Raw genomic sequence first — 18,606 nt, 5'->3', positions numbered from 1 at the left:
AGTAGAGATGGGGGTACCAGCCCGGTACGAACACATGTGCTGCCATCTACAATTTAGTTTAATGCTGACGGGACATAATTTATTCAAGGATTATCGATCGAGTCTAATCGGGGGGGTGTGTCAAGGTCAATCGATCTGTTGATGTTTGGCCACGTGCGAATGACACGAGGGATGATTTACATAATCGATGGGGGAATGATTTACATAATCGATGGGGGAATTATTGATTCACGAAGGGGAAATTAAGAAACAAACATGGCTTCATTGTTGTTTGGTTAGCTTAACCTGAGAAATAGCACCTGTGAACTTGATTTACATAATCGTTAGGGGAAATTATTGATTCACGAAGGGGAGAATTAGAAAACATAAAAGCTTCTTTAATCTTAGGTCTGAGGGATAAACGTTCTTTAGGACAGAGAGAAAAATTAATATTCTATTTTCAAATAGGGCTTCATTGATCTTTAGTGTCAGGAATTATAATTGACATCACTTGTTATCTTGGAATTATGCGGGAGTCTAAAGAGATAGAAATTCTATTTTTAAATACGGCTTCACGGAGCTTTAAGTCGGAGAGGTAAATTGATATTCTAACGAAACCCTAATAGTTTAGCTAGGAAAATTTATGAGATGAAGAGATTAACGTAGGAAAGGGTTTCCTAGAAATTTGAAATGCGTTAGCGCACAGATGCCATACAAAAGGAACACGCTGAAATTACGTTTAGGGATTATTTGGGCGAAACGGTTTTATCCATTTTATGGGATTATTTCGGCGAAACCGTTAGAGACATTTTGAAAGAAGATTTTAGAAAGGGTTTTAGAAGAGGTTTTGAGTGTGGTCGTTATAATACACAAGTTCCAATTTGAACAGTGTTGTGAGGTCCTCTAACCCAATCCCAAAGGGTTCCAATCCTCATACCCCAACCCCGAAGGAAGCCCCCAGTCCTCAAAGGTCCACCGGGCTCCCAAAGGCCCTCCACCGGTCCCCAAATGTCCCCCAGGCCCCCAACTGCCCCCCCGGACACTCAAAGGTCCCCCAAGCTCCCAAAGGGCCACCGGCGCCTCCAAAGGCCCACCCCAGACCCTCAACGGCCATCCCCGGGCCCCCCAAAGGCCCATCGAGCTCCCAAAGGCCCACTGGGGTCCCAAAGGCCATCCACCGGTCCCCAAATGTCACCCAGACACCCAAAGGCCCTCCCTGGGCCCCAAAGGCCCTCCCTGTGCCCCACAGGCCCTCCCCCCGCCCCCCTCCGCCTCCTCCTCCCACCTCCTCCTCCTCCCTCCTCCTCATCCTCCCTCCTCCTCCTCCCTCCTCCTCCTCCTCCCACCTCCTCCTCCTCCTACCTCCTCCCACCTCCTCCCTCCTCCTCCTCCCTCTTTCTCCTCCTCCCCTCTCCCCCCCCCCCATTCCCTCCCCATTTTTTATACTTTTTTTGTGCATTGAGACACAGAACGACCCCCTGCCCCCGGCCCCTCCCCCCTCCAAAGGTCTGATTTTTTCAAAGTTCATTTTGAATTTCTTTCATTGAAATGCAAGAGTTGGAATATTTCAGTAGTGTTTGGTTGTGGTTTACCTTGTCACAGTTACATTTTCTTGATTTTTCAAAGTTCATTTTGAATTTCTTTCGTTGAAATGCAAGAGTTGGAATATTTCAGTAGTGTGATGTTGTAGTTTACCATGTCACAGTTACATTCCCTTAATTTTTCAAAGTTCATTTTGAATTTCTTTCGTTGAAATGCAAGAGTTGGAATATTTCACTAGTGTGATGTTGTAGTTTACCCTGTCACAGTTACATTCCCTTAATTTTTGATAGTTCATTTTGAATTTCTTTCGTTGAAATGCAAGAGTTGGAATATTTCAGTAGTGTTTGGTTGCGGATTACCATGTCACAGTTACATTCCCTTCATTTTTGATAGTACATTTTGAATTTCTTTCGTTGAAAGGCAATAGTTTGAATTTTTCATGAGTGTTTGGTTGCTGTTTACCTTTTCACAGTTTCATTATCTTGATTCTCCAATGTTCATTTTGAATTTATTTCATTGAAATGCAAGAGTTGGAATATTTCAGTAGTGTTTGGTCGTGGTTTACCTTGTCACAGTTACATTTTCTTGATTTTTCAAACTTCATTTTGAATTTCTTTCGTTGAAATGCAAGAGTTGGAATATTTCAGTAGCGTTTGGTTGCGGTTTACCTTGTCACTGTTACATTCCAATAATTTTTCAAAGTTAATTTTGAATTTCTTTCGTTGAAATGAAAGAGTTGGAATCTTTCAGTAGTGTTTGGTTGTGGTTTACATTGTCACAGTTACATTCACTTGATTTTTCAAAGTTCATTTTGAATTTCTTTCATTGAAATGCAAGAGTTGGAATATTTCACTAGTGTTGGGTTGCTGTTTTCCATGTCACAGTTACATTTTCCTGATTTTTCAAAGTTCATTTTGAATTTCTTTCATTGTAATGAAAGAGTTGGATTATTTCAGTAGTGTTTTTTTTAGTTTTAGCTTGTCCCAGTAACAGTCTCTTAATTTTTCAAAGTTCATTTTGAATTTATTTCTTTGAAATGAAAGAGTTGGAATATTTCAGTAGTGTTTGGTAGTGGTTTACCTTGTCACAGTTACATTCTCTTAATTTTTCAAAGTTCATTTTGAATTTCTTTCGTTGAAATGCAAGAGTTGGAATATTTCAGTAGTGTTTGGTTGAGGTTTACCTTGTCACAGTTACATTCCCTTTATTTTTCAAAGTTCATTTTGAATTTCTTTCGTTGAAATGTAAGAGTTGGAATATTTCACTAGTGTTTGGTTGTGGTTTACCATGTCACAGTTACATTGTCCTGATTTTTCAAAGTTTATTTTGAATTTCTTTCATTGAAATGCAAGAGTTGGAATATTTCACTAGTGTTTGGTTGTGGTTTACCATGTCACAGTTACATTTTCCTGATTTTTCAAAGTTTATTTTGAATTTCTTTCATTGAAATGCAAGAGTTGGAATATTTCAGTAGTGTTTGGTTGTAGTTTACCTTGTCACAGTTACATTTTCTTGATTTTTCAAAGTTCATTTTGAATTTCTTTCATTGAAATGCAAGAGTTGGAATATTTCAGTAGTGTGATGTTGTGGTTTACCTTTGTCACAGTTACATTTTCGTGATTTTTCAAAGTTCATTTTGAATTTCATTCGTTGAAATGCAAGAGTTGGAATATTTCAGTAGTGTTTGGTTTTGGTTTACCTTGTCAAAGCTACATTTTCTTGATTTTTCAAAGTTAGTTTTGAATTTAATTATTTTATATTGAATAGTGTTAAGATTTATGTTGTTTGTTTTTTTGGTGGACCTGTACAGAGTTACAATTTCATTAACTTTCAAATTACATTTTGATTTTCATTCGTTGAAATGCAAGAGTTGGAATATTTTATTAGTGTTTTAGTGAATTTTTAATTGTAACAGTTAAATTTTATATATTTTTAAAAGTTCATTTGTTTTTCTTTAGTTGTTATGGAATAGTTGTAATATTTAAGTAGTGTTTGTTTGTGGTTTACCTTATCATAGTTACATTTTCTTGATTTTTCAAAGTTCATTTTGAATTTCTTTCGTTGAAATGCAAGAGATGGAATATTTCAGTAGCGTTTGGTTGTGGTTTAACTTGTCACAGTTACATTTTCTTGATTTTTCAAAGTTCATTTTGAATTTCTTTCGTCGAAATGCAAGAGTTGGAATATTTCAGTAGTGTTTGTTTGTTGTTTACCTTGTCTAAGTTTCATTTTCTTGATTTTTCAAAGTTCATTTTGAATTTCTTTCGTTGAAATGCAAGAGTTGGAATATTTCAGTAGTGTTTGGTTGTGGTTTACCTTGTCACAGTTACATTTTCTTGATTTTTCAAAGTTCAATTTGAATTTCTTTCGTTGAAAAGCAAGAGCTGGAATCTTTCAGTAGTGTTTGATTGTGGGTTACCTTGTCACAGTTACATTTTCTTGATTTTTCAAAGTTCATTTGAATTTCTTTAGTTGAAAATCAAGAGTTGGAATATTTCAGTAGTGTTTGCTTGTGGGTTACCTTGTCACAGTTATATTTTCTTGATTTTTCAAAGTTCATTTTGAATTTCTTTCATTGAAATGCAAGAGTTGGAATATTTCAGAAGTGTTTGGGTGTGGTTTACATTGTCACAGTTACATTTTCTTGATTTTTCAAAGTTCATTTTGAATTTCTTTCTTTGAAATACAAGAGTTTGAATATTTCAGTAGTGTGTTATTTTAGTTTACCCTGTCACAGTTACATTTTCTTGATTTTTCAAAGTTCATTTTGAATTTCTTTCGTTGAAATGCAAGAGTTGGATTATTTCAGTAGTGTTTGTTCGTGGTTTACCTTGTCACAGTTACATTTTCTTGATTTTTCAAAGTTCATTTTGAATTTGTTTCTTTGAAATTCAAGAGTTGGAATATTTCAGTAGTGTTTGTTCGTGGTTTACATTGTCACAGTTACATTTTCTTGATTTTTCAAAGATCATTTCGAATTTCTTTCTTTGAAAAGCAAGAGTTGGAATATTTCAGTAGTGTTAGGTCGTGGTTTACATTGTCAGAGTTACATTTTCGTGATTTTTTAAAGTTAATTTGAATTTCTTTAGTTGAAATGCAAGAGTTGGAATATTTAAGTAGTGTTTGATTGCGGTTTACCTTGTCACAGTTACATTTTCTTGATTTTTCAAAGTTCATTTTGAATTTCTTTAGTTGAAATGCAAGAGTTGGAATATTTCAGTAGTGTTTGATTGTGGTTTACCTTGTCACAGTTACATTTTCTTGATTTTTCAAAGTTCATTTTGAATTTCTTTCGTTGAAATGCAAGAGATGGAATATTTCAGTAGTGTTTGGTTGTGGTTTACCTTGTCACAGTTACATTTTCTTGATTTTTCAAAGTTCATTTTGAATTTCTTTCGTTGAAATGCAAGAGTTGGAATATTTCAGTAGTGTATGGTTTTGGTATACCTTGTCACAGCTACATTTTCTTGATTTTTCAATGTTCATTTTGAATTTCTTTCGTTGAAATGCACGAGTTGGAATATTTCAGTAGTGTTTGGTTGTGGTTTTACCTTGTCACACTTACATTTTCTTGATTTTTCAAAGTTTATTTTGAATTTCTTACATTGAAATGCAAGAGTTGGAATATTTCACTAGTGTTTGGTTGTGGTTTACCCTGTCACAGTTACATTTTAATTATTTTTATTTGTACATTTTTAATTACGGACATGTAACCTTCAGCGTTGTTATATTTATATAATGTTTTTTTTTTTATTTCATGGTCAGAGTTAAATTTTATAGATTTTTATATTAACATTTTGTTATCATTTATTATTATTTATCTTTGAGTTATAAGTAAGTATATTAGTTTTACTGTATAAATAGTAACTGTAACATTTTCATGATTTTCAAAAGTTAATTTTGAATTTCTTTCATTGAAATGCAAGAGTTGGAATATTTCAGTAGTGTTTGGTTGTGGTTTAACTTGTCAAAGTTACATTTTCTTGATTTTTCAAAGTTCATTTTGAATTTCTTTCTTTGAAAAGCAATAGTTGGAATATTTCAGTAGCGTTAGGTTGTGGTTTAACTTGTAACAGTTACATTTTCTTGATTTTTAAAAGTTAATTTATAATTTTTTTCAATTAAATTAAATAGTTGTAATATTTAAGTATTGTTTGTTAGTTTTTTAACTTGTAAAAGTTTCATCTTAAATATATTACAAATTTAATTTTGAATTTCGGTAGTGTTTTATAATGATTTTGAATTTTTCAGTAGTTTATTTGTGTTGTTGAACTTTACACACATATATTTTCAATTTTTTTCAATGGTCATTTGAATTTATGATGTTGAAAAGATCTTGTTTGGATCTGAAATGAGTGTTTTACATTTTTTTCACAAAGTAAATGTTACAGAATATCGATTTTTTAAAAGTTTATTTGAATATCTTTATTTGTAAATAAAGAGTTGTTATATTTAAGAAGTGTCTGGTTATGGTTTACCTTGTAACAGTTACATTTTCTTGATTTTTTCAAAGTTAATTTTTAATTTCTTTCGTTGAAATGCAAGATTTGGATTATTTCAGAAGTGTCTGGTTTTGGTTTACAGTGTCACAGTTACATTCTATTTATTTTTCAAATTTCATTTTTAATTTCTTTCGTTGAAATGCAAGAGTTGGTTTATTTCAGAAGTGTTTGGTCGTGTTTTAACATGTCACAGTTACATTTTCTTGATTTTTCAAAGTTCATTTTGAATTTCTTTCATTGAAATGCAAGATTTGAACTATTTCAGTAGTGTTTGGTCGTGGTTTACCTTGTCACAGTTACATTTTCTTGATTTTTCAAAGATCATTTTGAATTTCTTTATTTTAAAAGATATAGTTGTAATATTTAATTAGTGTTTGATTATGGTTTACCTTGTCAAACTTACATTTTCTTGATTTTTCAAAGATCATTTGAATTTCTTTCGTTGAAATGCAGGAGATGGAATATTTCAGTAGTGTTTGGTTATGGTTTAACTTGTCACAGTTACATTTTCTTGATTTTTCAAAGTTCATTTTGAATTTCTTTCGTTGAATTGCAAGAGTTGGAATATTTCAGTAGTTTTTGGTTATGGTTTACCTTGTCACAGTTAAATTTTCTCGATTTTTCAAAGTAATTTTGAATTTATATCGTTTAAATGCAAGAGTTGGAATTTTTAAGTAGCGTTTGGTTGTCGTTTACCTTGTCAGAGTTACATTTTATTGATTTTTCAAACTTCATTTTGAATTTCTTTCTTTGAAATGCAAGAGTTGGAATATTTCAGTAGTGTTTGATTGTGGTTTACCTGGTCACAGTTACATTTTCTTGATTTTTAAAAGTTCATTTTGAATTTCTTTCGTTGAAATGCGAGAGTTGGAATATTTCACTAGTGTATGGATGTGGTTTAACTTGTCACATGTACACACATGTATACACATGTACACACATGTGCTTATCATGAGTGCTCATGATAAGTTAACCTAACCCTTTCCGGTGAGTATGGTTAGGTTAGACTAGATTCAGTGAGGTTAGATTAGACTAGGTTAGGTTAGCCTACGTACGCTTCACTGAGGTTAGCTTAGGTTAGGTGAGAGACATGCGAAAAGTTAGGTGTATGATTAGGTTAGTTTAGGTTAGATTAGGCTAGGTTAGGTTAAGTTAGGTTAGGCTAGGTTAGCCTACGTACGCGCGCGTACGTAGGCTAACCTAGCCTAACCTAACTAACCTAACCTAGCCTAATCTAACCTAACCTAACCTAATCATACACCTAACTTTTCGCATGTCTCTCACCTAGCCTAAGCTAACCTAAGTGAAGCGTACGTAGGCTAACCTAACCTAGTCTAATCTAACCTAACTGAATCTAGTCTAACCTAACCATACTCACCGGAAAAGGTTAGGTTAACTTATCATGAGCACTCATGATAAGCACATGTGTGTACATGTGTATACATGTGTGTACATGTGACAAGGTAAACCACAACCATACACTAGTGAAATATTCCAACTCTCGCATTTCAACGAAATAAATTCAAAATTAAATTTTATAAAAAAATAAAATGTTGATGTGACCAGGTAAACAACACACACCCACTACTTATATATTCCAATTATGGAAATTCAAAGAATGAAATTCACAATGATGTTTCAAATATCGAGAAAATGTACCGCTGACTTGTTAATCGACACCCCAACGCTACTGAAATATTCCAACTCCTGCATTTCAACGAAAGAAATTAAAAATGAATTTGAAAAATCGAGAAAATTTAACTGTGACAAGGTAAACCATCACCAGACATTACTGAAATATTTCAACTCTTGCTTTTCAATGAAAGAAATTCAAAATGAACATTGAAAAATCAAGAAAATGTAACTGTTACAATTTAACAAAAAATCAAACAATACTTAAATATTCAAACTATTGAATTTCAACGAAATAAATTCAAATGAACTTTGAAAAATCAAGAAAATGTAACTGTGACAAGGTAACCCACAAGAAAACACTACTGAAATATTCCAGCTCTTGCTTTTCAACGAAAGAAAATCAAATTGAACTTTGAAAAATCAAGAAAATGTAACTGTGACAAGGTAAACCACAACCAAACACTACTGAAATATTCCAACTCTTGCATTTCAACGAAAGAAATTCAAAATGAACTTTGAAAAATCAAGAAAATGTAACTTTGACAAGGTAAACCACAACCAAACACTACTGAAATATTCCAACTCTTGCATTTCTACGAAAGAAATTCAAAATGAACTTTGAAAAATCAAGAAAATGTAACTGTGACAAGTTAAAACACAACCAAACTCTACTGATATCTTACATCTCTTTCATTTCAATGAAAGAAATTCAAAATGAAATTTGAAAAATCAGGAAAATGTAACTATGACAAGGTAAACCACAATCATACACTACTGAAATATTCCAACTCTTGCATTTCAACAAAATAAATTCAAAATGAACTTTGAAAAATCAAGAAAATGTAACTGTGAAACGGAAAACAAAAATAAAAAACTACTGAAAAATTCCAACTCTTGAATTTCAACGAAAGAAATTCAAAATGAAATTTGAAAAATCATGAAAATGTAGCTATGACAAGGTAAACCACACCCAAACACTACTGAAATATTCCAACTCTTGCATTTCAAAGAAAGAAATTCAAAATGAACTTTGAAGAATCAAGAAAATGTAACTGTGACAAGGTAAACCACAACCAAACACTACTGAAATATTCCAACTCTTGCATTTCAATGAAAGAAATTCAATATGAACTTTGAAAAATCAAGAAAATGTAACTGTGACAAGGTAAACCACAACATCACACTACTGAAATATTCCAACTCTTGCATTTCAACGAAAGAAATTCAAAATGAACTTTGAAAAATCAAGAAAATGTAACTGTGACACGGTAAACCACAACCAAACACTACTGAAATATTCCAACTCTTGCATTTCAATGAAAGAAATTCAAAATAAACTTTGAAAAATCAGGAACATGTAACTGTGACATGGTAAACCACAACCAAACACTAGTGAAATATTCCAACTCTTGAATTTCAATGAAATAAATTCAAAATAAACTTTGAAAAATCAGGAAAATGTAACTGTGACATGGTAAACCACAACCAAACACTAGTGAAATATTCCAACTCTTGCATTTCAACGAAAGAAATTCAAAATGAACTTTGAAAAATTAGGGGAATGTAACTGTGACAAGGTAAACCGCAACCAAACACTACTGAAATATTCCAACTCTTGCATTTCAATGAAAGAAATTCAAAATGAACTTTGAAAAATTAAGAGAATGTAACTGTGACAAGGTAAACCACAACCAAACACTAGTGAAATATTCCAACTCTTGCATTTCAACGAAAGAAATTCAAAATGAACTTTGAAAAATTTAGAGAATGTAACTGTGACAAGGTAAACCACAACCAAACACTACTGAAATATTCCAACTCGTGCATTACAATGAAAGAAATTCAAAATGAACTTAGAAATATCAAGATAATGTAACTTTGACAAGGTAAACCGCAAACAAACACAACTGACATAGTCCAACTCTTGAATTTCAACGAAAGAAATTCAAAATGAACTTCGACAAATCAAGGGGCTGTAACTGTGACTGGGTAAACCATAGCCAAACACTTCTTAAATATTCAAACTCATGAATTACAACGAAAGAAATTCATTATGAACTTTTAAACATTAAGGGACTGTAAATGTGACACGGTAAACTGCAACCAAACACTAGTGAAATATTCCAACTCTTGCATTTCAACGAAAGAAATTCAAAATGAACTTTGAAAAATCAAGAAAATGTAACTGTGACAAGGTAAAACCCAACCAAACACTACTGAAATATTCCAACTCTTGCATTTCAATGAAAGAAATTCAAAATGAACTTTGAAAAATCAAGAAAATGTAACTGTGACAAGGTAAACCGCAACCAAACACTACTGAAATATTCCAACTCTTGCATTTCAAAGAAAGAAATTCAAAATGGACTATCAAAAATTAAGGGAATGTAACTGTGACATGGTAAACAGCAACCAAACACTACTGAAATATTCCAACTCTTGCATTTCAACGAAAGAAATTCAAAATGTACTATCAAAAATTAAGTGAATGTAACTGTGACAGGGTAAACTACAACATCACACTAGTGAAATATTCCAACTCTTGCATTTCAACGAAAGAAATTCAAAATGAACTTTGAAAAATTAAGGGAATGTAACTGTGACATGGTAAACTACAACATCACACTACTGAAATATTCCAACTCTTGCATTTCAACGAAAGAAATTCAAAATGAACTTTGAAAAATCAAGAAAATGTAACTGTGACAAGGTAAACCACAACCAAACACTACTGAAATATTCCAACTCTTGCATTTCAATGAAAGAAATTCAAAATGAACTTTGAAAAAATCAGACCTTTGGAGGGGGGAGGGGCCGGGGGCAGGGGGTCGTTCTGTGTCTCAATGCACAAAAAAAGTATAAAAAATGGGGAGGGAATGGGGGGGGAGAGGGGAGGAGGAGAAAGAGGGAGGAGGAGGAGGGAGGAGGTGGGAGGAGGTGGGAGGAGGAGGAGGAAGGAGGTGGGAGGAGGAGGAGGGAGGAGGAGGAGGAGGAGGGAGGATGAGGATGAGGGAGGAGGAGGAGGTGGGAGGAGGAGGAGGAGGGGGGCCGGGGGAGGGCCTTTGGGGCACAGGGAGGGCCTTTGGGGCACAGGGAGGGCCTTTGGGTGTCTGGGTGACATTGGGGGACCGGTGGATGGCCTTTGGGACCCCATTGGTCCTTTGGGAGCTCGATGGGCCTTTGGGGGGCCCGGGGATGGCCGTTGAGGGTCTGGGGTGGGCCTTTGGAGGCGCCGGTGGCCCTTTGGGAGCTTGGGGGACCTTTGAGTGTCCAGGGGGGCAGTTGGGGGCCTGGGGGACATTTGGGGCCCGGTGGAGGGCCTTGGGGAGCCCGGTGGACCTTGGCGGACCGGGGGCTTCCTGCGGGGTTGGGGTATGAGGATTGGAACCCTTTGGGGTTGGGTTAGAGGACCTCACAACACTGTTCAAATGGAACTTGTGTATTATAACGACCACACTCAAAACCTCTTCTAAAACCCTTTCTAAAATCTTCTTTCAAAATGTCTCTAACGGTTTCGCCGAAATAATCCCATAAAATGGATAAAACGGTTTCGCCAAAATAATCCCTAAACGTAATTTCAGTGTGTTCCTTTTGTATGGCATCTGTGCGCTAACGCATTTCAAATTTCTAGGAAACCCTTTCCTACGTTAATCTCTTCATCTCATAAATTTTCCTAGCTAAACTATTAGGGTTTCGTTAGAATATCAATTTACCTCTCCGACTTAAAGCTCCGTGAAGCCGTATTTAAAAATAGAATTTCTATCTCTTTAGACTCCCGCATAATTCCAAGATAACAAGTGTTGTCAATTATAATTCCTGACACTAAAGATCAATGAAGCCCTATTTGAAAATAGAATATTAATTTTTCTCTCTGTCCTAAAGAACGTTTATCCCTCAGACCTAAGATTAAAGAAGCTTTTATGTTTTCTAATTCTCCCCTTCGTGAATCAATAATTTCCCCTAGCGATTATGTAAATCAAGTTCACAGGTGTTACTTCTCAGGTTAAGCTAACCAAACAACAATGAAGCCATGTTTGTTTCTTAATTTCCCCTTTGTGAATCAATAATTCCCCCATCGATTATGTAAATCATTCCCCCATCGATTATGTAAATCATCCCTCGTGTCATTCGCACGTGGCCAAACATCAACAGATCGATTGACCTTGACACACCCCCCCGATTAGACTCGATCGATAATCCTTGAATAAATTATGTCCCGTCAGCATTAAACTAAATTGTAGATGGCAGCACATGTGTTCGTACCGGGCTGGTACCCCCATCTCTACTTACGTAATAATTTCCGTTCGTTTTAAGTTTTAATGTTGCTCCTTACTTTCAGCTGAAAAACTTTTTTATTTATTTAATTTTTTGTTTAATCTTTGAAAGAGGTTAGGTTAAGAAAATGAAACTTTCAGTGATGAATCCAGGGCCAAAAAACATAACCTAAGAAGGTATTGCCATTCTACTACGTTAACCCTCTTCTGATTTCTAGGTCTTAGAAATATGCCTACTTGACAGGTATTAAAATTTTGATAAAACAACATTATGCTTAATTTTCTGTTTTCTGTTTCTTTTCCTCTGGTTTTAGCTTTGAAAATGTAATTCCTGCTACTTAGCGGCGGATCTAGAGCAAAATCTGGGATGGGGGGGGGGAGTAATGTGACAAAGGTGCCTGCCAATAATTGGCAAATTTATTTTAAAAAAGAGCGAAAAAAGAAAAAAACACAAGAAATGAGGGCAACCTTGTCACATTACGCCTCCAACCCTGGGCTTCCCTCCCCTGCATCCGCCAGTGAGTAGAATTTTAAGCCACACCAATGGTTTTTTTCCTAAATTTATGATATGCATTTGTAGATCTTTGAAACCTCATAAATTGGGATTGAGTGAAGTTATGTAGCTGAAAACACTTTTCTTGTACTTCATTTAAGCAGAAGATCTATTTTGCAAGACTTCACTTTTATAAAAAAAAAAGATTTTTAAGTGCTCTCTAGAGGGAGAAGGAGTTGGGGTAGGTGCTTCAAAATGCCCTCCCGGGGCATATTTTAGTCTGTACATCCATCCTTGAAAGTCTCATTCTCCAAATCTAACAATTTTCCAAGATAGAAAAAAGTAGACCATTTAGAATTTTACCAAGTTTGTTTTTCTTTTCTTTTTTAGGACAGGATGCACAAATTCGAAAAAGTATTCAAATGAGTAAAAATGAGTACAGTATAGCATCTTGTACTAGTTGAGTTACTCAGTAAGTTGCTTTGTAAGTATTTTTTTATGTGGAAAGTTGATTAATAGGTTTTATATTTGCTATTATCGTATCTTCTTTATTTTGTTAAATATATGCCCTATTTTTTCCTCTTAGGGCCATACTTCTCAGCCTTACAGGGATCTATTAGATCCCTGCTAAAACATTTTGCATGCAGACCCGCTGTACTTTACCCCCCGCCCCCCCAATGTGCAAATATATAGCCTAAATTTGTTTCCAAAGTATTATATTTTTATCATACTTGGGTATATTTTATTAGGATTGACCTAACTTCACTTCTTGAGCTGTAGAGGGTATATCATAGTCATACAAGTACCAAAGAAAATATTATGAGTACGTGCCTGGGTTACTAGACACTTGATCGGACAAAAATCAGAGCCCTAGTATATTTTACAATAAGAGATTTCCACCAGTGGCGGATCCAGAGGGGGGCACCCCCCCCCCCTAACGTAGCCTAAAGTAGTGTAATTTACTTAATTGACGCAAGTTTGCGTTATATAAACTTGGTCCTAACGCAAGTTTATCGGATTACCCTATTTTGCGCCCCCCCCCTAAAAAAATCCTGGATCTGCCCCTGATTGCCACTCCCTCAGGATGTAATTGTGTCGAGGAAATATGGAACCCTTTCGCACAAAGGATCCCAAGATCCTCACTTGTAATCACAGTTCATATAATTATCCAGTAAGCTTATCGCAGATCATTTCTGGTCTTCATTCTCGGTACGAACAGAAAGCTCCTCCCACTTCTTTCTGCATTAGCCGGTTAGTCTGTTTCCGATTGCTTCCAACAAAGTGCATTATTCGTAATAGCGGGTTTCCACTTGTTTCCGATTAGATCACAGTCTGACTTGTCTACCCGTGAAAAGATCTGATGCCGCCTATGTTTATATCTGCAAAAACGTTCTCTGAAGCACTCGCACCTTGGTCCGGGTTTTTATAATGGGTGAGATAGGGAAAGATCATACTGGATAATTATATAAACTGTGCTTGTAATTGTTTGATAAATTAAGGATGTACGGGAGAATTCAAACTTTCCTCTCAAAGGTTTTGCCTCTAATAATGATCGTTGGCTCTTCACCTCTCCCTGATTATTATGCTTATTGAGTTTGTATTTAATCCTTTTTTGAACATTTTGACAGTTTATTTCCTACAGGTTAATTTTTTTTATAGATACAGAAACAAGACAGATAGAACAAGACAAGACGAACAAAGACGTTTTTTTTGTTTTTTTTTGTTAGAACAAACAAGACGTTTTTTTATTACTTTATTGTCGTTATTCAAAATTGTGTTTAACCTAATGCCTCCCGGCCCCCCCCCCCAGACCCCCAAAGGCCCTCCCCGGGCCCCCAAAGAGTCCCCTCCATATTTTTTAATACTTTTTTTAAGGCTTTATTATATCTTTTCAGAACAAGTTATTTTCTTAATGTCCATCCTAAACCCATTTTACAAGTTGAAATGTGCGAAACCGTTTTAGGCATTTTAGGGAATTATTTCGGCGAAACAGTTAGAGACATTTTAAAAGATGATTTTAGAAGATGTTTTAGAAGAGGATTTGAGGGTGAAACTCTGTGGTCGTTATAATACACAAGTTCCATTTGAACAGTGTCGTGAGGTCCCCTACCCCAATCCCAACGGCCCCCAGTCCCCCTAATGCACATCGAGCCCCCAAAGACCACCGGAACCCCCCCCCCCCCATTTTTTAAAAAAAAATTTTGAATTTTCTTAACATGGTATTTTTTTATATCAACCCTTTTCCCACTTAAAGTACTTATCTTTTTCACTCACAACTATACTTTACAGCTTTTTGGATACCTCAACACCAAGAAATACTTTTCAAAGACCATTTCAGAGCAAGTTACTTTCTTAATGTTCCTCCTAGACCCATTTTGCAACTTGAAGTACTTATCTTTTTCACCCACAACTATACTTTACAGCTTTTTGAATGCCCCAACACCAAGAAATACTTTTCAAAGACCATTTCAGAGCAAGTTACTTTCTTAATGTCCCTCCTAAACCCATTTTCCAACTTGAAGTACTTATCTTTTTCACCCACAACTATACTTTACAGTTTTTTGTTACCTCAACACCAAGAAATACTTTTCAAAGACCATTTCAGAGCAAGTTAATTTATTAATGTCCCTCCTAAACCCATTTGCAACTTGAAGTACTTATCTTTTCCCCCCACAACTATACTTTACAGCTTTTTGAATGTCCCAACACCAAGAAATACTTTTCAAAGACCATTTCAGAGCAAGTTACTTTCTTAATGTTCATCCTAAACCCATTTTGCAACTTGAAGTACTTATCTTATTCACCCACAACTATACTTTACAGCTTTTTGGATACCTCAACACCAAGAAATACTTTTCAAAGACCATTTCAGAGCAAGTTACATTCTGAATGTCCCTATTAAACCCATTTTCCAACTTGAAGTACTTATATTTTTCACTCACAACTATACTTTACAGCTTTTTGGATACCTCAACACCAAGAAATACCTTTCAAAGACCATTTCAGAGCAAGTTACTTTCTTAATGTCCCTCCGAAACCCATTTTCCAACTTGAAGTAAATATATTGTTCACCCACAACGCGAATTTACATAACTTTTGTTAAATCATACCCATGAACAACATTACTTTGTCCCTTCCAATGCAAGTAACATTGTTAATGTTAACTCTCAGCCCATTTTCCATCTTGAAATACTTCCTTTTTTCACCCACAACTATACAGTACAGCTTATCGGTTACCTCAACACCAAGAAATACCTTTCAAAGACCATTTCAAAGCAAGTTACTTTCTTAATGTCCCTCCTAAACCCATTTTCCAACTTGAAGTACTTATATTTTTCACTGACAACTATGCTTTACATCTTTTTTGTTACTTCAAAACCAAGAATTACTATTCAAAGATCATTTCTGAGCAAGCTACTTTCTTAATGCTCCGCTTAAGCCCAATTTCCAACTTGAAGTGCTTATCTTTTTCGCACACAACTAGACTTTACAGCGCATTGAACGCTCCAACACCAAAAAATACTTTTCAAAGGCATTTCAGAACAAGTTCTTTTCTTAATATGCTTCTTAAACCAATTTTACAAATGCTAAATTTTGCCATAGTAGATAGAAAAATCTATATCATAGCTGTGAATATTTTCACGAAAGATAAGCAGTTCTATTTCAATTTTAAATTTTCTCAATGAAGTGAAGAAAAGTTCAAGTTCTCTTCTGAATTTTCTCAATGAAAAAGAAATTAGTTTTTATTCAATTCTATTTATTTCACAAAGACATAAAGAAATTTAAAGTTCAATTCTAATTTTTCGGTGGAAGATAGAAAAAGTAATACCATACTTGTGAATATTTTCACGGAGGATAAAAAGTTCTAGTTCAATTTAAAATTTTCTCAACGAAGTCAAGGAAAGTTCAAGTTCTCTTCTGAGTTTTCTCAATGAAAAAGAAATTAGTCATTGATCATTTCTATTTTTCCAAATAATATAAAAATTTTCCACTTTAGTTCAGATCTGTCTCGAAGAGATGAAAATTTTAAAATACTGTTCCAAATTTTTCACAGAAGATAAAAAAGTTCAAGTTCTCTTCGGAATTTTACCAATGAACATAATTCAATTCTAATTTCTCCAGAGAAAACAAAAATCTTCCACTTCCGTTCTTTATTTCACAGACATAAAGAAATTTAAAGTTCAATTCTAAATTTTTCGGTGGAAGATAGAAAAAGTAATACCATACTTGTGAATATTTTCACGAAAGATAAAAAGTTCTAGTTCAATTTAAAAGTTTCTCAACGAAGTGAAGAAAAGTTTAAGTTCTCTTCTGAACTTTACCAAAGAACACACTTCAATTCTAATTTCTCCAGAGAAAACAAAAATCTTCCACTTCAGTTCTTTATTTCACAAAGACATAAAGAAATTTAAAGTTCAATTATAATTTTTCGGTGGAAGATAGAAAAAGTAATACCATACTTGTGAATATTTTCATGGAAGATAAAAATTTCTAGTTCAATTTTAAATTTTCTCAACGAAGTGAAGAATAGTTCAAGTTCTCTTCTGAACTTTACCAAAGAACACACTTCAATTCTAATTTCTCCAGAGAAAACAAAAATCTTCCACTTCAGTTCATTATTTCACAAAGACATAAAAAATTTAAAGTTCAATTCTAATTTTTCGGTGGAAGATGGAAAAAGTAATACCATACTTGTGAATATTTTCACGGAAGATAGAAAGTTCTAGTTCAATTTAAAATTTTCTCAGCGAAGTCAAGGAAAGTTCAAGTTCTCTTCTGAATTTTCTCAATGAAAAAGAAATTAGTCATTGATCATTTCTATTTTTTCCAAATAATATAAAAATTTTCCACTTTAGTTCAGATCTGTCTCGAAGAGATGAAAAATCTAAGATACTGTTCCAAATTTTCTCAACGAAGTGTAGAAAAGTTCAAGCTCTCTTTGAAATTTTAGCAAAGAACACACTTCAATACTAATTTATCCAGAGAAAATAAAAATTGTACTGTTCAGTTCTTTATTTCACATAGACATAAAGGAATCTAAATTTAAATTCAAAATTTTTCGGTGGCATATCTGAAAATTAATACCATACTTGTGAATATTTTCATGGAAAATAAAAAGTTCTAGTTCAATTTAAAATTTTCTCAACGAAGTGAAGAAAAGTTCAAGTTCCTATTCTGAACCTTACCAAAGAACACACTTCAATTCTAATTTCTCCAGAGAAAACAAAAATCTTCCACTTCAGTTCATTATTTCACAAAGACATAAAGAAATTTAAAGTTCAATTCTAATTTTTCGGTGGAAGATGGAAAAAGTAATATCATACTTGTGAATATGTTCACGGAAGATAAAAAGTTCTAGTTCAATTTAAAATTTTCTCAACGAAGTCAAGGAAAGTTCAAGTTCTCTTCTGAATTTGCTCAATGAAAAAGACATTAGTCATTGATAAATTCTTTTTTTCCGAATAATATAAAATTTTCCACTTCAGTTCAGATTGTTCTCAAAGAGATGAAAAATTTAAAATACTGTTCCAAATTTTTCACAGAAGATAAAAGAGTTCAAGTTCTCTTCGGAATTTTACCAAAAAACACAATTCAATTCTAATTTCTCCAGAGAAAATAAAAATCTTCCACTTCAGTTCTTTATTTTACAAAGATATAAAGAAATTTAAAGTTCAATTCTAAATTTTTCGGTGGAAGATAGAAAAAGTAATACCAAACTTGTGAATATTTTACTGGAAGATAAAAAGTTCTAGTTCAATTTAAAGTTTTCTCAACGAAGTGAAGAATAGTTCAAGTTCTCTTCTGAACTTTGACAAAGAACACACTTCAATTCTAATTTTTCCAGAGAAAACAAAAATCTTCCACTTCAGTTCTTTATTTCACAAAGACATAAAGAAATTTAAAGTTCAATTCTAATTTTTAGGAGGAAGATAGAAAAAGTAATATCACACTTGTGAATATTTTCACGGACGATAAACAGTTCTAGTTGAATTTAAAATTTTCTCAACGAAGTGAAGGAAAGTTCAAGTTCTCTTCTAAACTTTACCAAATAACACACTTCAATTCCAATTTATCAAGATAAAACAAAAATATTACAATTAAGTTCATTATATAAAAATGAAATAAATTAAATTAAAGTTAAATTATAAAATTTTATGATTTAGATATAAAAAGAAATACC

This window comes from Artemia sp. Qi Xiang Cuo, chromosome 3 (assembly GCF_049724085.1).
Source record: "Artemia sp. Qi Xiang Cuo chromosome 3, ASM4972408v1, whole genome shotgun sequence".
NCBI lineage: Eukaryota > Metazoa > Arthropoda > Branchiopoda > Anostraca > Artemiidae > Artemia > Artemia sp. Qi Xiang Cuo.
Note: the sequence above shows the minus strand (reverse complement) of the source record.